We start from the raw sequence: 19067 nt of genomic DNA on the forward strand, positions 1-19067 counted from the left end.
CAGTCAAGTCAGGGCCTGGACTGAGCGAAGTATAAGGGAGGGCCAGCATGACTGGGGCGTGCAGACGAGGCAGAGAGTGTAATTTGGGTGGAGTATAGGCAAGGAAATGGGGATGGGGGGTGGTTACTTACTTGATTGGTGTAGGCAGCATTGTGGGTGGTCTTGCAGGTTTTGAATTGGGGGGTTGTGTCTTGTCGGAGTCAGTCGGAGCTTGTGCCATCACGGAGGTGGTTTCTCCCGCCCTCCCGCCCTGAAGTTGGTTTGTATTCTGTTTGTTGTGTTGGTTATAGTTCTGTCATTGTGTTTGTTCTGGTGTTGTTTTTTGTTGTTTGGTGGTTGTTCGTGGTGTTTGTTTTATGTGGGTTCATGGCGTTTGTTCAAGGTTCAGGATGACTGTTGTGTCCTGAAGTGTTTGTTCGTTTGTCATGGCAGCTGGCAGGGGTCGATGGGTCTTTGAAGGCGGTGGTGGAGTGACAAGTTGAGGAATTATGGGTTGGGCCCATCGTAGGTATGGGTGTCCCTTCCCAATAAAAGGTCATATTGGTAATGTGGGAGTTCATTTGGCTGTATCTGGGTTAAGTAACAGTAGTATTGTCCCCGAGGCGGTGTAGTAGCGGCTGGGGGCCTTTCATGGAGTAATAGATACAGCCGAGTTGGTGATGGGAGTAATGGTGCCTTCAGAGACCTCAGACCCGGGTGGTAATGTACTAAAATATTATGTTGAGTTATGTTAAATAAATGGCTGCTATGGCCGGTTTACACCAAAAGTGAGTTGCGTGTTTATTTGGGGGGAGGGAAGGTTTTGAAGGGGGGTGGTGTTTTAAAGGGGGTAGGTAAGTATTAGCCTCGGGATTCTGCAAGTCCAACAGTCATGTTCCAATATCAGATTTACCTTTTGCAATACTGAGTATGTGAGTTAAAGGTTTGTAATAGTAATAGGTTTGGGCAGTAAATGAATGGCTGAAGGTCCTCTGTTGACTTTACCTATCCACACACCATGTATGCGCCACATCCGGGGGTCACACCTTGCTTGCTTTCTTTCAGGTACGGATATCCTTTCAAATATGGCAAGATAAACTTCTAGACCCTCACTCCAACACATTACCACCCAATTGTGGCCAACATATTGCATCATAAGAGACCCTCAGGCTAATCTATGAGAACAGATTTCCCTCCCTCCTAAATTGTAAGCTCTAATGAGCAAGCCCTCTGATTCCTACTGTATTAACCACTTGCCTACCGGGCACTTTTGCCCCCTTTGTGCCCAGGCCAGTTTTCAGCTTTCAGCGCTCTCACACTTTGCATAACAATTACACAGTCATGCAACATTTTACCCATATTAAATTTTTATAATTTTTTTCACAAAAATAGAGCTTTCTTTTTGGTGGTGTTTAATTGCCACTGGGGTTTTTAGTTTTTGCACTATAAACAAAAAAAACAAAAAATTGGAAAAAAAAGTTTTCTTTATTTCTATCATAAAATTTTGCAAACAGGTAATTTTTCTCCTTCATTGATGCGCGTTGATGAGGCTGCACTGATACGAAGCACTGATGTGCACTAATAGTCAGCACTGATGGACACTGATGATGTGGCACAGATAGGCAGTACTGATAGGCTGCACTGATGAGGCGGCACTTGTGGGTATTGATGAGGAGGCACTGATGATGCTGCACCGATCTGCAGCAAAGATGGGCACTGATAGGTGGCACTGATGGTCAGCACTGACTGACAGCACTTACTGGTGGCCCTGACTGATGGCACTGACTGGCAGCACTGTTGGGCACTGTTGGGTGGCACTGCTGGGCAGCACTGATGCGTGGCACTGATGGGAGGCACTGCTGGGTACAAGTGGGTGGCACTATTGGGCATTGATCATTAGGATACTGATCATCAGTACCCTAATGATCATTAGGGTATTGATCATCAGTGCTCTGATGATCAGTGCCTATCTACTTTGTGACAACTGCTGGTTATCGGCAGCACTTTCCTCACACTGTGACAGTGTGAGGAAAGTGCTGCCGATAACCAACAACTGTATTTACTTGGTGATCTGCTATGTCATTGGACACAGCTGATCACATGGTAAAAGGCTGCTGTGATTGGCCTTTTACCTCATCACGTGATCAGCTTTGTCTGTAGGATACAGCAATCAGGGAGACCACCAGGTACGCGCCGCTTGGGGCGCATTCTGGGAGGACATCATATGACGCCCTCCCAGAACTGGACAACTATGCTGTAGCCGACATTCAGCTCCAGCGCAGTTGGCAAGTGGTTAAATTGCATTGTAATTATACTGTCTGCCCTTATGTTGTAAAGCTCTGCGTAAACAGTTGGCACTATACAAATCCTGTATAATAATATAATACATCCCATTAGTCTTTTACTGTATATCTATAAGGATGGCCTATTAACTTATTACCTTTACTGGCGGTGGCTTGTTCAATTCTGATACATGGATTATCAGTACATGTCATTTCATGTTTTGGTCAGTTATATTAAATGACTTGTTTCTCTTTATAATTAATGAATCCACCTCTATCAATAGTCAATCAAGTGTCCAATTAAAGTCCAAAAATTCAAAAATTCAAGTCCAAAAATTCACTAAGTCAAAAATATATCCAAAATAAATCCAGTAGAAAGGATTCCAATCCTAAAATAATCCTCGTGATACCTCGAAAAAAACTATATAGTATTTCTTTTTTTCGAGGTATCACGAGGTTTGTTTCTCTTTATGTCATTGCTACCGTAGCAGCCAAATCAGCATAATAGGAGTTGAGTAATGCAACACAAATGATATGACAGATATCACAAAATGACTGAATTATGTATTTGTGGTATAAAACATCCAATGATTCAACAAAGCTAAAAAAGCATTGAAGCTGAACGGTGTATCTTGTTTTATGTGATGTGAAAGGAAATAGTTTGTTAACAATATTGCCAGGTATAGACAAGCAGATAACAATGCATCACAAGCAATATACTATAAAAGCAACCAAATAAACTTTAATTAACAAGATTGACAAAAAACACCACCAGGCTTCTTAATATTGCAAAAATACTACAACTATCCAAGAATAAAAAAAATTGTGAGGAGTTATATGAAGATCCTTGCGCTGCACTGGGACCCACAAGCTAAGATGATACTATAAAATGAATACGGAGAAAAAAGAAAAGTTCTGACCTCTATCTATTATATCAGGATTTATACTAGTGCTTTTAAACCTTTACATATACCCAGTGAAATGTCTGGTCTCAGGTGATATAGAGATATCCAAATAGTCCTACATATGTTGTACCTGTTTATCTGTAGCATTCTCTATATCTGTTTAAAGTGTTGAATTTTTTTGAGAGTGTAGAAAAAAAGGGGGCGGAGAGCTGAAGTTGGGCTCAGTGAGGAGAGCTCTGAAAGCTGATTGGAGGGAAGGGATACACCCCCTTCGCAGCTCACAGGAAAAGAGCTGAGGCTGTCAATCAGCTGGAGCTCCCTCCCCTGTCACCATTTTCCTTTTGGTGTCAGGAAACCTTGTCAAAAGTGATGCTGATAGCAGAGGACCAAAGCAGAAGACACTATACAGCAGTACACACTATACAGGGATATGCTTTCTTCATATTTAATATCTGAGGTTTACAGCCACTTTAAGAATTTTGAGATAAAATATCAGTATTTTAATTTTTAAAAGTTCAATTTATCAGTTGGTCCCGGGATTTTCTATACATGTGGAAGGTGTATTTATTGAAATGAAAAGCAATATCAAGCAACACAAGCTCTGCTCTCAAGAAGCTTAAATTAAACTCTTTGAGCTATGCGGGACATTTAGAAACACATATTAATAATATAAATGTTTCCTCTTTGCTAAAATTTACAATTTATACATGTTCACTTCAAACATCATAAAATAATTTTCAGTATAAAAATATGTTATGTTATTAGGTTTTTATTATTTAAAAAAATTAAAAACAACAAACTACATATGCAGGGAAATATGAAATATGTAGGGAAATGCATTTATTCATATATCGTAATTTATTTATAATTTTTTTTCTTTATTCATGCATGCATTGATTGTTATGTCAGCTTAGGTTTATTTATAAAAGACAGTCATTAATGTCCTCAGTTTACCTACTCATTCTAATGAATGGACTTCAAGTCCATTCATAAAGAAGTCCCATTGTACTACATGAATTAACTTTTTGTGCACATAACAGAGAGACTTAGCTTGTGGAAGCCAACTCAGGAACCTGGACAGAGAAAACATTGCCCCTTGCACAAAGCACTCTATACAGCACACAGTGGTTGGCTGATAAGCAGTGATCATGTATCTTTTCTAAATGTTTCCACTTATCACAAGTAACTTTAAATAGCGCAGTTTAAAAAAAAATTACTTCTGTCTTGCAAAAAAAGAACTAATGTACATTTTCTGATAATTTCATAAAAAAATAAATTTTGCAACAAAATCAAGTTTGCCAAAATTTTCGGCTTACAGTATCTCTAGTGATAAAGCAGGATAACAGATGCTCTTTATGTATAATGAAAAATGTTTGAATTTTCCATACTCAACTTTGACAAATATAACTTTTAAACCCAACCCAACTGCACTGGTGCCCAACATGTGGTCTGCCTTTACTCTGCAGGTGGCTAGTGGCATCTTTGGCTGTGCGGCCCACTTGAAGCACAGCAAGAGTGTCATCTTGATCATAAAAAGAGAGAAAGAAAAACAAACCACAGAGACTGTGGTTTGTTTTTCTGTTCAGGAGGACCAGGCATTTCCTCTTCCTGCACAGCCCATGTCATATCCAGAAGGAATGGCACCACAAAGCACTATCACCACACTACCAGTTGTTCATTACTGTACATTATAGTAATGCACATTACCACAATGTATATTTGCAAATCTGGCCTTAGACTACTTTCTGTTTTAGGTACTATTCAGAGTACTGTGTTCATTTCCATAATGTTTATGTCAGCACCTATGGTAGTGAGCCCTTGTAGATAGTCAACTTGGGGTTCCACAGGGCGCAGAGTCTAAGCCCCAGCCTGTTTCTTCATCAGAGCCCCTGATGGTGGGGATGGACTTGTAGGAAGCTGGGACCAGGTCGCAGCCCCCGGGTACGCCCATCTGAGGATGAGGAGACCTCTCGCAGGAGCAGAGTAGACTGGGAGGAGACAAACGGAAATCCAATAGACTAGCGGAGGTCAGGACGGGCGGAAAATAAGCACAGTCAGATAACGAAGCCAGTACACGAGTAGTCAATGCAGGATACAGGAGCTAGCAACACACAGGTGCTCAGACAACTAGGAAGTTGCTCAGGCAAAGTGGCCTAGACTGAGCATGTCTTATATAGACAGGCAAACAAGGAGGTGGGCCAGGAAGTGATGGAAGGGAAGGAAATAAAACCCAGAGAACAGCAGATGACACCCATAGGTGAGCACAGACAAACACACATGTGAAAGGGATCAGGAACAGCACTGCAGCAAGGAGGTAAGAATGCACAAACAAGAAACTGCAGGCTAACTTGTGACAGTTTAGAACTACTGTAAGTGCAGCGCATTGCAGTGCCATTAATTTCCATTAGCACCAAAATGTGCATAACAGCCCAGGACATCACACCTGCATCTTTTATGTGCACCACGGTGGACATATGTGAGCCATTTGTATGTTTTGGTGCACTGAGTTAAAAAAATGGTGCTGGTCTGTTTTTTTTTCATGCACCGAGGTGCTATCTATCAAAGTAGAGATGTCATTGGACATGTCGGAGGCCACACTTAAGGCCTTCTATTTTTATGAAGTTGGCAACCTTTGACCTAATTGGATTCTCTTCTTTGGTGAAAAGCTGAGTTAAAATGTAAAACATCACCTGTGTATGAAAAAAGTTAGATAAAATACTTATGTTTCTCCTTGCTTTCACAGTGGCACCTAGGCAAGGTGACATGATCCTCCTTCCAGAGAGAGTCCCAAAGGCACTCCCAGTACTGTGCTACATCATATTTTTATGAGACAATTCCCTGGGATCTCTTCGCTCAAAGGATAATGTCACCCCTGCAATACGGAAGCCAAAGGAAAGGTGAAGATAATAAACTTATTTCTACTTACAGGTGATTTTCTTTAAGCTTTTATGCAAAACTACATAAAAAGGGAGAGAGACATATTTAAAAAAATATTATGGTCTTAAAACTACAGTATATCAAATCCAGGCTTTTGTCTGTTCTATAAGATCCTATACAAAACTGGCAAGCTGGGGCTTACAGAGGTGTGGACATTTTTGAAAAAACTACTTGTCCAGGGACTTGTCCTGATAAAATGTTTTTTTTCTTTAACCAAAACCATATTTAAATCTGCTTTAAGTAATTTCTGGGGCGTTTAAAAACAAAAAGGGGCTTTATGGCGACTTAAATTTTTAATATTTTTAACATTGCCCTGTATACCTCCTCTCTCCCTGCCTGTCTCCAGCATTGCACCCGGGGACTAGCAGGGAGGGGAGAGACCTTGCAGTATTATGAGCACTGATTGGGTGCTCCTGAGGAAAGGGGAGTGTCGGGCTTATCCTTTATCCCTTTCACTGCCAGAGCTGTGTTTGCGTTTTTTGCACACACTTAAAAAATCGTTCAAGGCCTGAAGATTACACAAAACTCCAAAACATGCTTGATTTTCTGAAATCAGAGACCATAGAGAATTAAATAGCGGTAGTTCCAATTTTTTATGTCACACGATATTATCACAAAGGTCTAGGAAACGCAAAATTTCAGTACAAAATGCACTTAAGTAAATTTTAGGGCAAAAAAATCAATATATTATCCAATTTTTTTGTAAAGTATAAAAGATGAAGTTGCATCGAGTATATAGATTTTCAACATGTCAAACTTTAAATTTGCACGCGCTTGTGAAAAAATAAAACAAACTTCAGTACCCTATATTTTCTATAGGTGACGCTTTTAAAGCCCCTTATAGGTCATCAGTATAGCATTGTGGAGGAGGTCTGGTGCTAGAATTATTGCTCTGATTCGGGTGTGCGCTGTGATATGTAACATGTGTATCACAATCATCGTTTTTATGCGCATGCTTTTACATTTTTACGTGTGTACATATATGGGGATGGGGGGCCTTGAAAAATTTGTGGGGTTATATGCTTGGGTGTAACTTTCATTTTTAAAAAATAAAAAAAAAATATTTTTTTTTACCTTTTTTTTCCATTACATAGGGGACAAAAAGTCCCCTATGTGATAATTTTTGGTGACAGGTTCTCTTTTTTGAGACATCCAGGGTCTAAAAGACCCTGCATGTCTCCCCTGTGCTCCATTGAATGTAATGCAGTTCACATCACATTGAATTACATTCTTTTATGGCCTCGGTGGCCGGGAATCTTTCAACGGGGACCCGAAAGTCACGTCACATCCAGGGGCGGACTGACAACTCATGGGGCCCCCAGGCAATAGGGGATCATGGGGCCCCTGTGTCCTTGCCCACACCCAAAAAAGCCTATGAAAAAGGTACCAGAAGCATCTCATGGGGCCCCCTACTGACCCTGGGCCCTCGGGCAGTGCCCGAGTGCTCGAATGGTCAGTCCGCCCCTGGTCACATCACATCATCTGGGTCAGGACAAGAAGGGGAGGGGAGCAGATGTATCCGCTCTCCTCCCACCCTATACACGCAGGCACTCGCTGGCTGGTCCTGGGCCCGCAGATAGGCAAACTGAGCCCGAGAGACAAAGCGGGCGGGGAAGTTTCACGAGGGGGTGGGAGGCTGGCAACATAGTGGGCTGTGTGGAAGCAATCGGACGACAGCACTGCCAGCCATATTCTTACACCTAGCAGGGCTAAAGGTTAAAAAAACTACCTGCCTGGCCCTCGGAACTACATGTCAATATGTACTATATGTGCAGCTTGTGAACTTTGAGTGAAAAGACCTTCATTAATATTGTGGCATATTATTTAAAGATGAAGGCTGGCAAAATAAATAGGTTGTTTAGTGGCCCTGATTTAATAGAAGGCACAAAACTAAACAGGTGCAGATAGACATCATGCCATCAAACCGTAAGAAACTCTTCTAATTGAGCCTACAAAAATAAAACTAAAAGGAAAGATTTACATATAAACAATATCTATAGCCATTCCTCCAGAAAATTTCCATGTATGCTCATTCTGTGCAAGTTGGAGAAAAAGGGAATGTTCTTTAGGCTGTTTTCTCTTATGAACAAATGTTCTGTTATTATGGGCAATAATAAAATCCTGCATTATGACCACTAGATGGAGTTCAGGACTATAAACATTACATATCTCTTTGTAACAAAAGACCCAGTATAACATTTATACTAGTATAAAATATACTGGAATATACTATATACTGGATATATTATATACTGCTGCCAGACTCATCCACTTTACTAACCGTTCCATATCTGCCAATCCCTCCACTGGCTTCCCATTGCCCAACGAATAAAATTTAAAACATTAACAATAACATATAAAGCCATTTATAACTCTGCCCCAAATTACATCACCAATCTTGTCTCCAAATATTACCCAAACCGTACTCTCCGCTCCTCACACGACCTCCTACTCTCTCGCTCCTCCTCCCATGCTTGTCTCCAGGACTTCTCCAGAGCCTCCTTCATCCTCTGGAACTCTCTACCCCAATTTATCAGACTATCACCTACTCTGCTCACTTTTAGGCGATCTCTGAAAACCTATCTGTTCAGGGAAGCCTATCCTGCCCTCAGCTAATAATGGAATCTTCTACTCCTTCTACCAGTCCATCCCCAGCAGTTACTACCTTTTGTACCACTAGCCCCTCCCTCCCAGATTGTAAGCTCCAAGGAGCAGGGCCCTTTTATCCCTCTTGTATTGTATTGTTGCTGTATTGTCTCCCTTTATATTGTAAAGCGCTGAGCAAACTATTGGCGCTATATAAATCCTGTATAGTAATAATAATAATAATAATAATATTTTTATCTGTTCAAAACTCTTTATGAAGTGCACTTTAAAGGCATAAATACTGTACAGGGACATTATTAAAAATGAATTAGTAAGTGCACTGAAAACCAATTAATCTGTTCCAGAAGTCAGAAAAAGTAAAAAAAAGTCTTATCTGTTCAGATCTCTTTATAAAGTGCACTTTAAAGGCATAGTTCATGATTAAAAAAAAATTTGTAAATGCATTGAAAACCAGATAATCCGTTCATATTGCGAAAAAATGTGTAAACCGAGACATTATTTTCAATGGATTTTCATTCGTAAACCGAAAATTAAGTTAACCGAGACATTCGTAAACCGAGGTATGCCTGTATATATACGTGATTTTGTATTTCCGGGTAGGGGATTCAATCACCAAGTCACAGACGGTAATTCCCCGCCATCACTTGGTGCTCACAAAGTATCACTAATGGGTGAGAGGTCTGTATGTAAACAATACAGATCTCTCCCCTGTCAGCTCCATCACGCTGCTTTGTATTGCTTTGCATAGCAGAGCAATACAAAGCAGAGTGCTTACACAGTAAAGCACAACACACAATAAATCCTTTGATCACCCCAGATGTTAACCCCTTCCTGCCCAGTGTCATTAGTACAGTGTCAGTGCTATTTATTAGCACTGATCACTGTATTAGTGTCACTGGGGATGTCAGTGACAGTTAATTAGTTCCCCTCCAGTGTCAGAGTGCCAGCCGCAGTCCCGTAGTCTCGCTATAAGTCACTGATCACAGCTATTAGTAGTATAAATAAATAAATAAATACATAAAAATCCCAGTATATATACCACCATTTGTAGACACTATAACTTTCACGTAAACCAATTAATTTACATGTACTGGTATTTTTTTTTTAGCAAAGACATGTAACAGAATACATTTTGGACAAAATTCATTACAAAATTAGATTTTTACATTTTTTTACTGGACAAGTTTTATAGCAAAAGGTCAAAAATATTGTTTTTTATTTCAACATTGTTTGTCTTTCTTTGTTTATAGTGCAAAAAATAAAAACCGCACAGGTGATCAAATACCAGCAAAAGAAAGCTCCATTTGTGGAAAAAAAAAGGACATACATTTATTTAATTTGGGTGCAGCGTTGCATGACTGCGCAATTGTCAGTTAAAGTAACACAGCGCAGTATTGCAAAAAATGGCCTGGTCAGGATGGGGGGTAAATCCTCTGGAGGGTAAGTGGTTAAAAAACGCTCAGAAAGCGTGGTAAAAACGCAGCAAAATCTCATATGTGTTTTTTCTGTGTTTTGCGGCGGATCAGTGTGAAAGTAGCCTACAGCTGAAGAGTGAAAATCAGGATCCCTTCTGCATAGAAACCAATAAACATCCAGGTTTTATTGCCAAAGCTTAAGTGAACAAGCTGAGGTTAGAAGCTGATTGGTTTCTATGCAGAAGTGAGCCTGATTTTGCACTCTCCAGCTTTAGTAAATACACCCCATAATGTATGTAGGGTAACATACACATTTAATCTGTCTATTCATTTAACATTTGTCAGTTAGGTTTGTACTATCATTTACACGTTTATGTTCAACCAAACACCAGTCTGGAAACTCAGCTCATAGCATAACAGCAATGCTTAATCCTCCCCAGCAGTGATTTGGTTCATTATCATACTGACATGTATGAATTGAAACTCCCTTCTATATATCTCTCATTGAACTAACAAGACATCTATCTTGAAGCCCCCTTCACCTGCAACCATCCATCCTCTGGACAGGCAGCATTTATTACACATTCTGAGAGGAGGAGGGATCCGCTTTCTCTTCCAAAGGCAATTAGAGAGGCAGCTGGGTGTTGGGGGTAGTGATAAGGAAAGATCAGAGAGGCAAGTAGATACAACCAATTGCTTCCCTTTCATTTAAAAAAAAATACATCAAATTCTTGTACTATAGTCTTTATATTAGTCAGTGTGCTTAAGAAAGCTAGGTATTACCAACCATTCTAATGATGTTATCCAGTGTGAACACATTCCTAGTCACTGCAGCTGGTGCTATGTACTGCTAGAAGTAATTGCATCTACACCTTAAAGATCCCGCAAAACTGTACTTTGTAGGCAATGTTCCCTATTTTAAAGCCATAAATAATGTCTATGTGATAAATTTGTAATATGTATACACGGAGGTATAGATATTACAGACCCCCATGTAAAATCTGAACAGTACCCTGTTGCTTTTTCATGCAAATACGTTTGACATGAACAATTGAAAATATTAGCACATTAGGGGATAAACAGAGAATTTAAGCACTGGCCAAATTAGTTCAAGGTGCTTTAGACATTTGTTTTTTGGGGCTGCAGCACTTTAGTACTTAAATAGTAGGACTGTCCTTGAATCAAACATTTTTGGAGGAGGGTATACTAGTTAGTTTATATTGTTCTAGGCTCTAGTATTCCAACAATACCTTTTGAGGTTTTACTGAATCTTAAAGGATAAGTTTAACATTTGCCCAAAAATAATAAATGCACATTTTTTTTCAAGTAAAAAAAAATGTCCATTTATTATTTTTGGCTGCAGAAGCCTGTAAAGCATTGCTTGGCTGGTACCATGCAGGTCTCCTGCAGACCTGTCAGTATATCTGCTTGCTCAAACCAACCATTGCAGACAGGGGGAGGACATACAGTGGGGATTGGGGACTAGGTCATGGCTGTGTGATTATCACATGCAAGCGCTTCATCCATTTCAATACAGTCCCAATCTGTCTACAGGTAATTTTCCTGAGGCAAAGCATGGCAGGGAAAGTACACACCAGACAGTGGCTCATACTCAAGTTTTCTCCTTGTGTACAGATGTCTGTGGAGAAGGACTCTGTGAAAAATCCTGTACCAAAATACATGTATTTCATGTATACCCAAGGGTCAACCTTAAAAAGCTGTAAGACCTTCTACTAGTCTGGATGACCAGCAATATCAAAGATTTTTGAACTGCTAAACATAACAGGAAAAGACTTACAATACACCCTGGGTACCTGTACTGGCATTACAGAGTTTTCAGACACGAAATCCACTGGTCTTGTAGTAACTGTACTGTATGGCAGTGCAGAAATACCATTGCCCATTGTCATTGAGTACAACCAGATTCAAACCAGCAGTGAGGAAATCCCCACTCCTGCATCTGCCTCTCACCACTCTCACTTGAGGGGCATAGCTGACCACATACCAGCTCTTGACAGAAATGTCAATATTCTTCTGCTGCTTGGCAAAGACATCCCAAGGATACCCAAGGCTCACCAACAAATCAATGGACCACATGACACATCATATTCCCAACTTCTTGACCTAGACTGGGTCATCATAAGCAACGCCTTTCTGGGTAATATTAGGGGAGGTCTTCCAGTTTCTTTCTTCAAGACATGTGTCCTGCCAAATGGTTGCATTACCCATTTCAAACTGTGCCCACATTACTACCATGTCAAAGAAAGACTTTGTAGTAAAAGCATAGAGTTCTTCACACAAGGTGATAAAAAGGCCCTACATTTCTGGGAAGATAATGTTGGCACCACAGTGTTTAATGTGACAAATAAAGATGATTAGGTGGCAGCCACCATTCAAGACAAAATTCCAACAGCTGGGTGGCACCACTACCAAATAATGTTCAGCATGCAGGAGCATAATTCACTTCTTTCATAGCACCATGAACAGGAAACCTGAGATGAAAAAATACTTTGTTGACTTTATGTAGAAAGGGTTAGTGAGAGATCATGCTGTACGTGCAGGTGGTGCAGCACCTCTTAAAGAAGGAGAGGAATGTTGGTACCTTCATTGCTTAGATGTGTACCATCCTCACAAGCCAGATCAGATCAGAGTGGCCTTTGACTCAAATGCTTGATATTAAAGTGTTTCCCTCAATAATGTCCTTCCTACCAGGCCTAATCAGAACAATGGTCATCCCCACCTGACTTCTTGAATTATGACCCCATTACAATTCACACTGATTATACTTTGAATGGGTACTTCTTTTGCCTAAAGAAGAGTATTCATCTTGTAAACCAACAACTTGATCGGAGGGAGGTAAGAAGGACTGGTGCAAGTTGCAGCCTCTGAAGGTACACTGACAAACTATCTTCTGTGCCATCTTACAGACACCAGCTGTGACTTTTAAGTTTTACAGTATCTTAATGTTTGCATTATTATTTTGGTGCAATCTTCCTTTCTTTTTTCAGGTGTTCCTGAAATAGAGTCTTCAGTTGCAATATTTGGACTTGAATCTTAATTGTTTGCTTGCCTTTAAAGACTGTTGGTACACTTGTATCTACAGGTAAGCTTAAAATAAAGCTTACCTGTAGGTACAAAGAATATCTCCCAAACATGCACCGTTTAGGAGATATTCTTTGTATGTGCAGCAGGCGATGTCACCAGCACATGCGCTGTGAAGGGATGGCATACTCTTGCTGCAGCTATGACTCCCGCACACATACGTGGCAGTTTCATCATTGTGGCTCAGCCGTTCAAACAGCCGCAGCCTGTGAACCTGGAAAGAGGAGCAGGTGAAGGTGGAAACCCTGTTACCGGTGACAGCTCGCTGTTGGAGGACTTTGCTCTAAGGTAAGTATTTCATAATGTGCTAGTTTGCATATACTAGCATATTATGAGATTACCTTGCAGGACAATTTTTATTTATTTTTTTGTGAAAATTTACTACCATTTAAATATTTTGTTATTTTATCAGTCTGTAGCTATTGGATGCTGTATGTAGTTAGTACCACTCTACTTCTTTATACTTAGCCTCTATTCACCACATGTACTTTATTCTTCTGGAGCTAAACACACTAATATTTTTTACCTATCTGATCTTCATCTGTTATGATCTGCATTAGTTTTTGGATTAAAGCTTTATACGATCTGCAGGATGTCATTCGGATTGAGTCACTGTCTGCTAAGCTACTAGACTGTACGTTATGCTATCTCACCACAAATGGATCAGTTATAGAGTTCACACTTTCAGTGCTTAGATTGATGAAACAGAACAACCATTTTTTAAGAGCATTACTATGAGGTTGGCATGATTACCTCGATTAAATTCCTTGACAAAGTCGATGAAACATATCAAAATAAATTTTCTGTTGATTTTTTAATCCAATTTGCTAACAGGGTTTTCAGTGTAGTGTGGTGCCAACTTTTGTTTGAAAGGCTTAGTGCAATGGACGATTTTGTCTTGAAGGTTTGAAATTATGTAGTGTTAGATTACTTTTGATAAAACCTTCATTGTGTGTGGTATCATGTCTAATGTCCCTTGTTCTTCATATTTTGTGATTTTATTTTTCTTCAGGATTTCTACAAAAATAGGCTGCATTTTTATATTTAGCAGTGCATGGTCATTGAAAGGAAAACAGCAGAGACCAAGAAACAGACTCTGACAATGCAGAAGACATATTGTGGCTACAACTACAGCCAGCAGCAGAGAGTGTCAATATAGTAAAGCAACAGGTAACTAATGATGCAAAACAGCTTTCTGTAAACTTCTTGTTGGATGAGAGACCTATTATTCCTCAGACGGATTGTAGAGAAAACTGCAATGTGATTCCTTTCACATTGCTTAATAAATAATGATTCAATCTAACAACCAGCTACTCATGATGTACCTACTGTTTGTTCAGTGGAAATAGTAACACGGTATATTACACACTACCATGTGCATAAGATATCTGAATGTTGAGACCCTGCTCTACATGTTGTGTCTTAAATAAAATTTAGTGGGGGGTGTTTTATGAAAATGGTAGCAAACAGAATCTGGAGAAGCTGTTCATGGCAAGAAATCAGCTTCTATCAAACTGTTCAATTAACGTAATTGTAAAGGTTCCAGTTTTTTTAGAACAATAATTATGTTATACATGCTCTGTGCAATGATTTTGTACAGAGCAGCCCCAAATTTCCTCTTTTGGGGTCCACTATCAGCGCTCCTGGCCCCTCTTCCCTTCTGAGTGCCTTTATAGGAAGCCGCTTGATGGAAACACTCCTGTTGTTGTCTAGAACAGCCAGTGAGGATGGAGCTGGGGGGTAAGACTGAGCTCCATTCTGTGTGTCCCATAGACACACATAGATGGCTTGGGAGTGAGCAAGCACGAGTGCCCCCAGAGCAAGCAGCTTGCTATGGTGGAATTCTGCAAGGTGGAGGGACCAGAAGTGCCAGTGGGGGACCTGAGAAGAGGAGGATCGGGGCTGCTCTGTGCAAAGCCATTGCACAGATCAGGTAAGTATGATGTGTTTATTATTTTAAAGAAAAAAAACAAGCCTTTGGAACCACTTTAGGCTATCTGCTGGAGTGGATATCTGGAAGTAGTTGGGCGTGAAAAAGGGTCTTCTAGTGAAGTGGGTCAAATAGTAGCTGGGTAGAAGTGACCCTCTGGACATTGTAAGAAGGATTCATTGCTCACAGATCAAGATATCATTGAGAGTCAAAATTGTGACTGCTTTTTATGGGGTCATAGATTTGTCTGACTGCTCTCATAATGCTAGTAAATACCTAGAGAATGGTATTAAAGGGCCTTATTACTACTACTACTACTTCAGAATAACTGTCTTATTTTGTGTTCTTTCTGGGTATCCTACACCCCTATACCCCTCTGCTTGAATTGAGTTCAGCAATAAAAAAAGTACTAAAGTGACTGGAGGCCAGCTTATTTTTCTTCCCACAATTCACCAAAAACCAGATCCGGAAATTTAAATGTGAATAAACACTACTTACAAGAGGAGTGCTATATTAAACAATAATCAACTATCAAAATTGATCAGGTAGGTTGTTGCGTGGCATAGCGTATATCTAGAACATAAAGCATAAAGTGTAATGCGTATCTACTGCACTACATATAACATATTACTTAAAATTAAAATGTAAAACTGCTATACTTAAAGGTTGTAATAGCATTTTCTTCTGCCCTGAGTCTGAACACTGACTTTGTTTATCCTGTTTCATCCTCTATTGTCTGTAAAGAGTATCTTACACTTTTACTGGCTGGCATGCCACATACTCCCTTGGTATGTTTTTGGAATTCCAAATACTGTACCCTCACCCTGGCTTCAGCATCTAATTGTTTTTGTGATTGTAACCACCCAATCTGTAGTGTCATTTGTTTTTGAACCCATATTTTGCTTAACTACTATTTTTTAACTATTTTCTGCATACGTTTTGGTCATCTGACCATATACCATATGGGTGGAAAGCTGATGTGTTTCGGAGTACATGCCCCCTTCCTCGGAACTGTCAGCTCTGTCCTCCGAAACATGTCAGGCTTTCATCCATGGGGTATATAGTCAGACAACATTGCTTTACAGGTAGAGTTTTTATCTATTATGGCAGAATTTTTTTTAACCATTTGTGAGTATGTATTTGTGTTTGGGATTTAATAAACATCTAAGGTGGTAATGAGCTAGGCACTGTAGTACTGTATATCTCTGCTTACCGAGTCCTTAGACAAAAGCAAGCATTTAACCCATGCAGTGTAGGCAGAGCCCCACTGTATGGGAAAATAACATTTTTGCCCAGAGTTCTTCTATAAGGATGCAGCTGCCCCACTCCTTAACCACTTCGGCTCTCACACCTGTTCACCCCTTATGGACCAAAGCAATTTCTACATTTCTGCTATGGACCTGTTTATTCGGTGATAACTTTGTCATTACTTAGGATAACAATGTATTACATATATTTTTTTAAGGACAAACAAGGCTTTCTTTCCATGAATATTGTCTTGCAACAAAGATATTTTTTTACAATACTTAGACAATTAAATGTAACAACACTAAAAAAAAACCCACACTTTATATTTTTTGAGCAGTGCTAGTTTAAAAATAAATAGTGTTACTGCACATAAAAAGCATACATTTTATTCTGTAATTTGTCCTGTTTAAAATGACACTAAAATTATGATTCTGATACAAAGAATTGAAAATGTATTTACAAATGAAATACATTTATTTTTTCCAATCTTGCGCTTTTTTCAATGAGAAACATGTAAATATATTTTAAAAGTGTAAAAATATTAGCGAACAAAGCCACCAAAAACAAACAAAAAAGTTTTAATTACCAACAGTTTATAAAATAGAAATGAACAAAATATCAGCAGGAAAATATTAATTTAATAGAGAAGGAGAATGGGGAGTTAATTAGGGCTGATTAGAGTAAATTAAGGGTTAATAAGGGATTAAACACAGGAACATTTAATTAAAAAAACAAAAAGCTTTTTTAACTTGACAGGTTGCTTTTAACTAACTTCATCTGCACTTTGATTTGTAGATGAATAAAGAGAAAGATACAAAATGAAAGAATGTTTCTTTTTTATCTTTCTGATTTAGCAGTTCCAATTGCCACTACTTGTTTACACTTCAGCTGTCAGCAGGGGAACCCTGCTAACAGCTGAGTGAGTCATTGGTTGTTAAGGACACACAGCTGACAGCTGAAAGAACCAAGACTGAAGGTATCGGTTTCAGGTATTGCAGCATTTGCACAAGTGCAATAAACATGCAAATGCTTAGCATCCGCACTGATACCAGTATCAGCACAGCAATAATAATTATAATAATAATACCATTTATTCACCCAAGACAGTCATATATTATATGGCATGAACAGAATATTAACTAGTATAAAGAATTGTTGTGTTTACTCTTGTGGCCTCTGCTGTGCCCATGGCCCTAGCGAGGAATTGGGAAAATGGAGCAGTGTTGTGGCAGTGTCCAATGAGACAAATTATGACCTGAACAAGGTTGTACTTCTACATAGCCAATACAGGCCACCCACACATCATAGGACATAGAATTACAGTCATAATTGACAGGCTGCAATATATTCTCATGTTATATAAAAGGTTCCAGAGTGCTACCCTGCTTACCAATGCAATCCAACTGGCTTTCATGGCTGTTGTGGTTGTATATTCTGTGTGTTTTTGTCAGTGGAATGTTTTGTAAGTGAACTTACTGTTAATGCACTCTGAGCTCTAGAACTGAACTGCTAATAAGAATAGGATGGTAGTTTGTCCATTTCATCCTGATGTCAATTCTAAATGTACTACCTTAGAGTGGGCAATCTGTCTCATTCACCATATGATGTAGGGCTACTTGGATGCAACACGGATGTAACTTTGATAAGGTCTGTATATTCTATAGGGCCAAAATGGCACTGGAATCATACCAAAATAGTACAGGAACCATTTCCAAAATTGCTCTGTGCTGATTCACATTGATGTGAATAGACACAATTGAATACAATGTGATTTCCCTTGACATACGATTCTGTACAGCTCAAGTTGCATACTGTATGTGTGAACTAAGCCTTATAGAGAATGTTTTTTGTTTGAGATTGTGCCAGTGATTGTTAGAATGAAACATGCAAAATGCAGCAATGTTGGGACATATATCTCTTTGCTCATTGGTTTATCAGAGGAAATCCCTTATCAATACTTTATTATATTTTAATTTTTTGTAAAGTACTAAAGCAATTTGCCTGGACAAGTACACTTTATGCGATACTGATCAGATCACAAAACTAATGATGGGAGATGCAAGAAGCACGCTTGCACTCTGGTTCCACCACTTCCCTCTCTCAGCTTTATTAACTATTTCCTGTCCGGCCCATGTATATAAACGGCCAGACGGGAGCAGTGCAGGGGCGGGTGGCCATTTATAAACATCCTCCCCGCTCCCTGCTTGTGCGCGCATCCTCCCCGCTCCCAGGGAGCGCGCATCACCGTGATCTGGTGTCCGCTGTGTCCTGAGGACACAGCGGAACACCAATCATTGTACAGGACCTCTGTATGAGGTCCCGATCATGTGCTCACTGATTGGCCAATCAGTGATCACATGAAGAGTAGTAAGCAAGATGTCACTTCTGACATCATTGCTTTCTACGTGTGAAATCTGTGAATGATCACAGAGGTCACATGGTACAAGGCTATTCACAACAGCCTTGTACCATGTGACAAGCTGCAACCAATCACAGCTCACACAGTATTTCTCAATGGCTTCAAGAATGCAGCCAGAGAGAATGAGAAATGATTGCTTTTACAGCCTTTATGGGTGTAAAAGCAATCAGTGTAGAAAAAAAAAAATAAAAATCTTCATCACCCCCCACAAGTAGTACAGTGTCACTATGGTGACGCTGTACT

This window comes from Staurois parvus, unplaced genomic scaffold (genome assembly GCF_062004578.1).
Source record: "Staurois parvus isolate SC_StPar_1 unplaced genomic scaffold, SC_StPar_1.0 ptg000017l, whole genome shotgun sequence".
Lineage (NCBI taxonomy): Eukaryota > Metazoa > Chordata > Amphibia > Anura > Ranidae > Staurois > Staurois parvus.